General features: G+C 44.1%; 1 protein-coding gene across 1 annotated transcript in view; it reads right to left on the reverse strand.

The window, feature by feature from the left end:
- Positions 1 to 10,058, reverse strand: part of SLC23A2 (solute carrier family 23 member 2) — a 130,800-nt gene that overhangs the window by 120,081 nt on the left and 661 nt on the right. Inside the window, exon 2 of the mRNA XM_008068919.1 lies at positions 6,333 to 6,459. The gene's annotated coding sequence lies outside the window, so the exon portion shown is untranslated. The remainder of the gene's footprint in view (positions 1 to 6,332; positions 6,460 to 10,058) is intronic.

The following is a 10,058-nucleotide window of genomic DNA, read 5'->3' on the forward strand; positions in this document are numbered from 1 at the left end:
AAAAAAAAAAAACAATTAAAAATTAGCCAAGCATGGTGGTGCACATCTGAGGAAGGATTGCCTGAGCCCAGGTCAAGGTTTTGGTAAGCCATGATGGTGCCACTGCACTCCAGCCTGGGTGACAGAGTAAGACTCCAACTATAAAAACAAACAAACAAACAAACAAACAAAAAAAGAACCATAAGCTCCAAAACACATTTGTGATTCTTGGGGGGGGGAATGAAAATAAATAAAAATATACAGATATGTTAATTTATGCTAAGAAGTTTTTTCTTCTTCTCAATCTGAGAATCAATTTACTGTTGAACTGATCCAGAATCATTTTCCAGACAACAGAAAAACTCTAAATTTGACAGAAAAAGTGAGGAAGAGGAAGCTGTAGGAGCATCATTCAATTATGAGTACATGTCATTATGTAGTTCCAGAAACAGAAGTGGCTTACATTATGACATACTGAAAAACCCAAAACTTCAAAGCTGAAAGCATACAACTCAGTGGTAAATAAAGCGATGTGAGTCTGGAACTGTGATATCCACTGCAGGAGCCACCATCCCTACGTACTGCCCTGAATGCAAAATATACACCAGACTTCAAAGGAATGTAAACATCTAATTAATAATTTTTATGATGATTAAGTGTTTAAATACTATGTTTTTTTTGAAGTTGGAATCTTACTCTGTTGCCCAGACTGGAGTGCAGTGGCACGCTCCCAGTTACTGCAGCCTCGACCTGCTGGGCTCCGGAGATCCTTCCACAGCCTTCCAAGTAGCCAGAACTACAGGCACGCGCTACCACGCCCAGCTAATTTTTGATTTATTGTAGAGACAAAGTCCCGCCAATTTGCCTGGAAGGGTCTTGAACCCACGGTCTCAGACAATTCACTCGCCTCAGCCTCCCAAAGCGCTGGGATTACAAGTTGAGCCACCGAGCCCAGCCAAAATACTATTTTTAATATATTAGCTTACACAGTATACTATTAAAATTAATGTGGCCAATGGTTTGTTAAAGTCTGGTGTCTCCATGTGGCTCTTTGAGCTATGGCTCTCATGTTTTCTTAGCTTTGGTTCCTTACCTACTTTGGGGAAGTGCATCAATCTCTCTCTCCAATTTACTTTCTTTCTTCTTTTTTTTTTTTTTTTTTTTTTGAGTTGGAGTCTCACTCTGTCGTCCAGACTGGAGTGCAGTGGCCGCTCCCGGCCACCGTAGCCTCGACCTGCTGGGCTCCGGCGATCCTTCCGCCTCAGCCTCCCAAGTAGCCGGAATTACAGGCATGCGCTACCACGCCCAGCTGATTTTTTGATCTATTGTAGAGATGAGGTCTTGCTGCCCAGGCGGGTCTCGAACCCGCGGGCTCAGGCAATCCACTCACCTCAGCCTCCCAAAGGCGCGGGATTACAGGATGAGCCACCGAGCCCGGCTCTAATTTACTTTCTAAATAAACTTTGCTTGAAAACTTAAAAAATAAAACAAAATAAAATTAATGTTACTTGTTTCTTTTTACTTTAACGCAATTATGCTAATGTAATATAATTACATTGAAGTAATTAACATATGTGGCTTCCATTATAACGGTACTGGTCTAAAGAACATAGATACCAGTGAAAGAGAAAGAAAACGCTGCCACAGAGCACACAACCATGGCAATCATGAGTAGACTGCACCCTACAAGGGTGTAAACTTTTCTTGCTTTGATTTGACAAACCACACACACACAGGCATGGCCATGCACTTTTGACCAAACATCAAAACCAACCCTATAATTAATATCCTACACAGCTGGCTCAGTAGTCTGCATGGTGGGAGCACGTGCCACAACCTAATCTTTCACATACAGAACTAGGTTTAAACAAATTAAATTTAAAGAAAAAAAAAGAGGAAGAAGAACTGGGAGAAGGAGGAGGGAAGGAGGCAGACATGAGACAGGCCAAAGCAAAAATCCTTGTGCTAATCCACCCAAGTCAAAAGGTCAGAGGGCTGGACTCAGAGACTCCTTGCTGAAAGCACAGAACCAGCACAAGAAATCTAAATAAAACACAGAGTCCATCCAAAGTAAACACTACTCAAATCCAGAAGGGCTTTATAACTACTGAATTGCAGGTTCCAGTGTTGTAAGTCAAATCTAAAACAAAATGCCACCTGTATTTAAAAAGGATTATCATTAGAAGCCATGGAGCACATTATTGAAGAAATTTTTCCATACCATATAGAAAGTCCACAAATGACTTAAGACAATTTATAAACAGCTGGTCTTAATCCAACATTAACATGTTTATTTTTTAAAATATCCAAATGAAAAGGCCAGACTTGTTCTAATCTGCATGGAATCTCTTTCATAGTAACCGTTACACAACTGTTCCATCTTCCTTCCTTACCTTCTTATGCAAGCTCTGTAATCACCAGCAATGTTTACACAGGTTTTTGAAACCACCCAATTTCTCCAGTAAATATTTAATTTCATTCTCTTGTTGCTACTGATCAAACCATAAGCAACAAAACATTTTTACAAAACATGTTTGGTAATGAGAATGAGACACTGACGTCAATAGCACACAGAGTCTATAAACCAAAAACACCAGAATTTCCAGATAAAACAAGGCCTCTTGGAAATCACGCACCAATAAAATAGAAATTTCCCCTCACTGCTCAAAGTTTTTGGTCCTGCTTATTTCCAATTCCCGCAGCATCTGTGTTCATTCTAGCAACTTCTAAAATACACTTCAACCAGAACCCAGCATCCACCTGCATTAAGCAAAGCAGGTGTTCTGAGCTATGAAAGTCAGGCACCTGTCACCTATATGTTACCAATGACAAAAATGAAAGGTACGAGGCAAGGCTTCTCTTTTCTGTTTAGGAAGAGCTTGATATTTTAGGATCCATACTGATAATCTCAAAGCAAATGGGATAAATCCAACCATTCAATGAGTTTCCTGATGACTGACAAGGGTCTGAAGCACTGAGAGGGAAATACACTACACCGAAGCCCTTTGTCATCTGATTACACAGACCAGACACTAGTGAATCGGAGAAGAAACACATAACTATTGAGCTATGTGTGGCAGCTCAGGGACACCAGAACTCCAGGCTTGAAGTTGTCAGAAATGACTTTTGGGAAGTGGGATTGAGATCAGCCTTGAAGGACAGCGAGAGTCCCAGGAAGGCCCACAGGCAGGCAACCTACAATGAGCCTCTCAGGCACTGAACACATCAGCCTACCCACAGCACACAGGGGGAAGTAGAGGAAGAAAACCACTTCCAGGGTCAAAGGAACCTTGAAAGGCAAACATAAATGCAGAATGGCATCATGAAACATGAGTTTCTGGGCAAGTGAGGAGAACAATAGTTCACTGCAGGATAATCTCAAAATGGTTAATCTCAAGAAGTTACTTTGCTAATCCAAGGAGAAGGACCCTGGCAACTGGAACTGTGGAAATGTCAATAAAAAAAGGGGATGAATTACGGGAGTGATTTCAGAGAAAACAATCTAAGACTTGGTGCCAGAGATGACCTCTAAGAAAAGACCTAGGACGCTCCATGAAGTAAGGAAATGGACTTGGAAAAGCCAAGGTCAGGATGTGCTGGACTTGAGTCAGTGATGTATACATTTGACTAGTGTCTACCTGAGACCACTGGATATTTGAGAGAGCTCAGTGAAATGAGAAAGAGATTTGTGAATTGAAATGTAAAGGTGACAACTGAAGCTGAGAGTTGGGAGACCATTTATTTTACAGATAACCCCAAAAGCTACACATAGAAAACAAGAATAGTGAAAAGAACAAGAAAATGTTCATAGTGGTGTCACTAGGTGGTAGGTCTAAGGATATCTTCCTCTCCTTAATTTTAGGAATTTCCAAAGTATTTTGTTTTTTTTAAAAAAAAAATAGTAAGCATAGATTTCCTTTCTTGAAAATTTTTTAAAAATTTTGTTTTTTTTGAGTCAGAGTCTTACTCTGTCACCCAGGCTGGAGCTCAATGGCACGCTCACAACCACCACAGCCTCAACCTGCTGGGCTCAGGCAATCCTTCTACCTCAGCCTTCCAAGTAGTTGGAACTACAGGCATGTGCAACCACACCCAGCTAATTTTTTGATTTATTGTAGAGATGAAGTCTTGTCAAGCTACCCAGGCTGGTCTCGAACTCATGGGCTCAGGCAATCCTCTCACCTCAGCCTCCCAAAGTGCTGGGATTATAGGTGTGAGCCACTGCGCCCAGCTGGAAAACAACATTTTTTTTTAAAGGAATGATACCAGCCAGACACCGTGGCTCATGCCTGTAATCTCAGCACTTTAGGAGGCTGAGGTAGGACTGCTTGAGCCCAGGAGTTCAGGACCAACCTAGGTAAAACAGCAAGGCCTCATCTCTACTAAAAATAAAAAAATTATCCTGGCACGGTGGTACATGCCTATAATCCAAACTACTCAAGAAGTGGGAAGATCGCTTGAGCCGTTGAGTCTGTGATGAGCTGTGATCAGGTTACTGCACTACAGTCTGGTGGACAGTGCAACCCAGACTCAAACAAAAACAAACAAAAAAGATTCCTTCCGCATACTTGTGAAAGCTCTTATGACTGTATTATGACTGCACACATAGTGAATTTTACTGTATATAAATGAAAATAAAAATACTGACATAACATTTTATATCCACCATACTAAATAAATTTAGTTTTAAAAAGACAAAGTAGCTGATAGATTTTTTATTTTTTTTTTTGAGTCGGGGTCTCACTCTGTCTCCCAGGCTGGAGTGCAGTGGTACACTCACGGACACACACAGCCTCGACCTTCTGGCCTCAGGTGATCCTTCCACCTCAGCCTTCCAAGTAGCTGGAACCCACAGGTATGTGTCACCGTGCACAGCTAATTTTTTTGGTTTATTGTAGAGACGCGGTCTCGCCACGTTGCTCAGGCTAGTCTTGAACCCCTGAGGCTCAGGCAATCCTCTCGCCTCCCACAGTATTGAGTACAGGCTTGAGCCACCACGCCCAGCCGATAGATTTTTTTTTTTTAGTTGGAGTCTCACTCTGTTGCCCAGAGTAGAGTGCAGTGGCAGGCTCCCTGCCACTGCAGCCTCGCCCTGCTGGGCTCCGGTGATCCTTCTGCCTCAACCTTCCAAGTATCCAGAACGACAGGCGTGTGCTATCAAGCCTGGTTAGATTTTTTTTTTGAGTTGCGCCATGTTACCCATGCTAGCCTCGAACCATTGGGTTCAATCAATCACTCAGCTGTGGCTGGGACTACAGGCGCATGCCATGAAGCCCAGCAAAATATCTGAGAGAATGTATTAGTAGGAGCATTTTGCAGCTTCTCTGCAGGACAATTTGCCAATAGAAGTGAAAATTTAAAAATCTCTACCTAACCCTGAATTATATCCCACATCTTTATAATAAAAAATAAATAAATAAAAAACCTATGCAGTGTGTCCAACATTACTGCTAGGCTATTCTCCCCAAGAAGAAATTTCATTGCAGAAAGTTCATGATTTATAATACCAAAAAAAATTTTTTTCTTTTTTTTAGTTGGAGTCTCACTCCACCACCCAGGCTGGAGTACAGTGGCATGGTCATGTCCACCCCAGCGTCGACCTGCTGGCCTCCGGCAATCCTTTCACCTCAGTCTTCTAAGTAGCCGGAACTATAGGCATGTGCTATCGTACCTGGCTAATTTTTTATTTATTGTAGAGACGAGGTCTCGCCAAGTTGCCCGGGCCGGTCTCGAACCCGCAGGCTCAGGCAATCCACTTGCCTTGGCCTCCCAAACAAAGTGCTGGGATTACAGGCTGAGTCACCCAGACTGGTCCCCACAAAAAAATTTTAAATGATCAAAATGTCCATCAAGTTTTGGGATGAGGGAGAAGGCAAAGGAAGAAGAAAAATAAATGCTCTGTAGTAATGTACATTAATTGGACTATAGAGAATGCTTAGGAAAAGGTGAGAGCAGTTCTTAAATCTCTTTACTCCCAGGGTCCTCACGTGTAAGCCTACCCTAGGGCCCCAACAGCAGTAAGTACTCAACAAATGTTTGCTGATGATGAAAAACTCGAAAGCATGAAAAGAAAACTGAAAATATTTACCTCCTACGTTGTTAATTAATATAAGTGGCAAGACTGTGCCTGTTTATTTTCTAGTTTAATCTACTTACATGGAATTTGGCCTAAAGAAGTCCATACCTTAGCCTTAGCCTAACAATCCATCATTCCCAGGCTGTGCATTTAGACCATTCCTGATATGTACAAATGTGCAAAGGGTGAGGGTCAAGTATGAAAGGGTTCTAATACCACAGAACTGTCGGCGCAGTTCTATCATGAGATACTACTGGGGACTGTGTTTTAGAAGCACCTAAATGACATGGTGTAGACCTGTCCATATGCTTCCTGTTACAAGTCGCTGAGCTACATTTGCTTGAGCGCCGAGATCCAAGCTCAAAGCCGTATGGGGAGTCCCGGTTAGTGGAGTCAAGGCCTAGCTAGAGAAAAGCAAATGGTCAATTAAAATTAAAAGCAGGCCGGGCTCGGTGGCTCAGACTGTAATCCCAGCACTTTGGGAGGCCAAGGCGAGAGGATTGCCTGAGCCTGCCAGTTTGTGACCCATCCCGGCAAGTTGGCGAGACCTTGTCTCTACAATAAATCAAAAACTAGCTGGACGTGGTAGCGCATGCCTGTAGTTCCAGCTACTTGGAAGGCTGAGGCGGAAGGACCGCCGGATCCCAGCAGGTTGAGGCTGCAGTGGCCGGGAGTGTGCCACTGCACTCCAGTCTGGGTGACAGAGTGAGACTCCAACGCAAAAAAAAAAAATTAAAAGCAATAATAAACCTAGAGGAGGCACTCTGCATGAATGGAGTCAATTTTTCATTCAGCCATGCCCAATCCTAGAACTCACTCCATCACTTTTTCTAATCTTATGAAACATATCTGAGGTCCCAGCCTGACCCTTTTCCAGGGTCACACACTGCACCCTCAGTACCTTAAAAATCCATCCTCCATTTGCACAAAGTATGTTGGAAGATGGCATTTTAGAACACCTGTAAAATAAAGCAATCTGGCACTCAGCTGGGTTTTCTTCAATGATACTTTTTTAACTCCATATTTCCTAGCACAGTGCCTCGATTTAAAAACAAAAACTAGGCCAGGCTCGGTGGCTCAGCCTGTAATCCTGCACTTTGGGAGGCCAAGGTGAGTGGATTCCCTGAACCTGCGGGTTCAAGAACCGCCTGGGCAACTTGGCAAGACCTCATCTCTACAATAAATCAAAAATTAGCCAGGCGTGGTAGTGCGCGCCTGTAGTTCCAGCCACTCGGAAGGATCGCTGGAGCCCAGCAGGTCGAGGCTGCGGTGGCCAGGAGCAGCCACTGCACTCCAGTCTGGGCGACAAGAGTGAGACTCCAACTCAAAAAAAAAAAAAAAAAAAATATATATATATATATAAACAAAAACTAGGGCTGAGCACAGTGGCTCAAGCCTGCAATCCCAGTACTTTGGGAGACCGAGGTGAGAGAACTGCCTGAGTCCAGGGGTTCAAGACCAGACTGGGCAACTTGGTGAGATCTCGTCTCTACAATAAATTTAAACAAAAAATTGGCTGGGCTCGGTGGCTCAGCCTGTAATCCCAGCGCTTTGGGAGGCTGAGGTGAGTGGATTGCCTGAGCCCGCGGGTTCGAGACCCGCCTGGGCAAGTTGGTGAGACTTCACCTCTACAATAAAAATCAAAAATTAGCCGGGCATGGTAGCGTGGACCTGTAGTTCCAGCTACTTGGAAGGCTAAGACGGAAGGCTCACCGGAGCCCAGCAGGTCGAGGCTGCAGTGTCCAGGAGCAGCCACTGCACTCCAGTCTGGGTGACAGAGTGAGACTCCAACTCAAAAAAAAAAAAAAAAAATTAGCCGGGCATGATGGCACGCACCTATAGTTCCAGTTACTTGGAAGGCTGAGGCGGAAGGATCTCCTGATCCCAGCAGGTTGAGGCTGAGGTAGCCATGAGTGTGCCACTGCACTCCAGTCTGGGTGACACAGTGAGACTCCAAATCAAAAAAATAAAAAACTAGAACCTTTTTAAAGACTATTTTAGTTTTAGGTGCCAAGCATTGTGCTATGCAACACACCTGCATCATTTCACATTCACAAAAACCCTCGGGTGCTACTTGGTCCACTCTCCAGGTAAGAAATCCCAAGAGGCATGAGGCCGCCTCTCCTGATCAAGGTCCTAGAGTTGTAAGATATATGACAGGACAGGGGTCAGAGTCCAATAGGACTGCGACAACAGCCCTCACCTTTAACTACTACTCCACACTGCCTCAAATACCACCACCAAAATAAATGAAAACTACTGTGTCTGCAGGAAAAACAGAAAAAGATCACTCAAAAACCACCTTATTTGAAATCCTCATAATAAAAATGTATTACTACATAGGAAAGGTACGTCTCAAAAAGTTGGTCACATTCCATTTCTTAAGCTGCATTATCAGTAGGCATACATATCCCTTTTATTATTAAATGAGTATGTTTTATACACTCTCGTGCCTGAGCATACATTCCATGAGAAAAAGAGCCCCAGAGCCTGACTCAATAGCTACCTCAGGAACAGCCAGGGCAGACCCAGTCATGAGCCTGGTCCTCTACTAAGAAGCAAAAGGCATGAGGCAGCCAACATTTACAGGTTCTCATTAGAAAATACAGATCTTGAAACATCAGCTTTTTCCACTTGCTCCTTATTAAGTTGCCATCGGCTTTCACCAATGACCTGAGGTAAATAACACACAAATGACATCAGCCTGGTACTAGGCCAGTCTTCAATAAGCCATTAGTGAGCATCTACTTTTTTTTTTCTTTAATTTTAAAAACTAAACATTACTCTTTGGCTGGTTGGGACAAGAAAAAATATTACTTTTTTTTTTTTGAGTTGGAGTCTTACTCAGTCGCCCAGACTGGAGTCAGTGGCTGCTCCCAGCCACCGCAGCCTCGCCTACTGGGCTCCAGCGATCCTTCCGCCTCAGCCTTCCAAGTAGCTGGAATTACAGGCATGCGCTACCATGCCCAGCTGATTTTTTTTGATTTATTGTAGAGATGAGGTCTCACTGCCCAAGCGGGTCTCGAACCCACGGGCTCAGGCAATCCACTCACCTCAGCCTCCCAAAGGCACAGGATTACAGGCTGAGTCACCAAGCCCAGCAATATTACTTTTTTTTAAAAGCAGGATTTATTGAGAGGACAGAGAAGCTCCCACAGTGGGAGGGGACCCAAAGAAGTTGACCAATACCCATTTTATTTGAGTTGGAGTCTCACTCTGTCACCCAGGCTGGAGGGCAGTGGCATGCTCCCAGTCACCACAGCATCGACCTGCTGGATTCCTGGGATCCTTCCACCTCAGCATTCCAAGTAGCCAGAACTACAGGTGCCTGCTACCATGTCTGGCTAATTTTTGACCATTTTAAATGATCAGAATATGGATGGAGGCCGGGTCCAGAGGCTCAGCCTATAATCCCAGCACTTTGGGAGGCCGAGGCCAGAGGACTGCCTGACCCAGGGGTTCGAGACCAGCCTGGGCAATTTGGCGAGCCCTCTTCTCTACAATAAATCAAAAAATGAGCCAGGCATGGTAGCACATGCCTGTTGTTCCAGCTACTTGGAAGGCTGAGGCAGAAGGGCTGTCTAAGCTCAGCAGGTGGAGGCTGCAGTGGCCATGAACATGCCACTGCATTCCAGCCTGGGAGACAGAGAGAGACTTCAATTAAAAAAAAAAAAAAACGAATATGAATGGAGGCTGGGTATGGTGGCTCACACCTGTAATCCCAGCACTCTGGAAGGCTGAGGTGAGAGGATTGCCTAAGTCCACGGGTTCAAGACCAGCCTAGCCAACTTAGTGAGACCTCGTCTCTACAATAAATTTTTTTTTTTTTTAATTAGCCAGGTATGGTGGTACGTGCCTGTAGTTCTATCTACTTGGAAGGCTGAGGCAGAGGAATTGCCTAAGCACAGCAGATCGAGGCTGTGGTGGCTGTGAGCATGCCACTGCACTCCAGCCTGGGAGACAGAGTGAGACTCCAACTCAAAAAAAAAAAAAAAAAAGAAAA

The sequence above is a fragment of the Carlito syrichta genome, unplaced genomic scaffold (genome assembly GCF_000164805.1).
Source record: "Carlito syrichta isolate Samal-C Ts95f unplaced genomic scaffold, Tarsius_syrichta-2.0.1 Scaffold311675, whole genome shotgun sequence".
In the NCBI taxonomy this organism is placed as follows: Eukaryota; Metazoa; Chordata; class Mammalia; order Primates; family Tarsiidae; genus Carlito; species Carlito syrichta.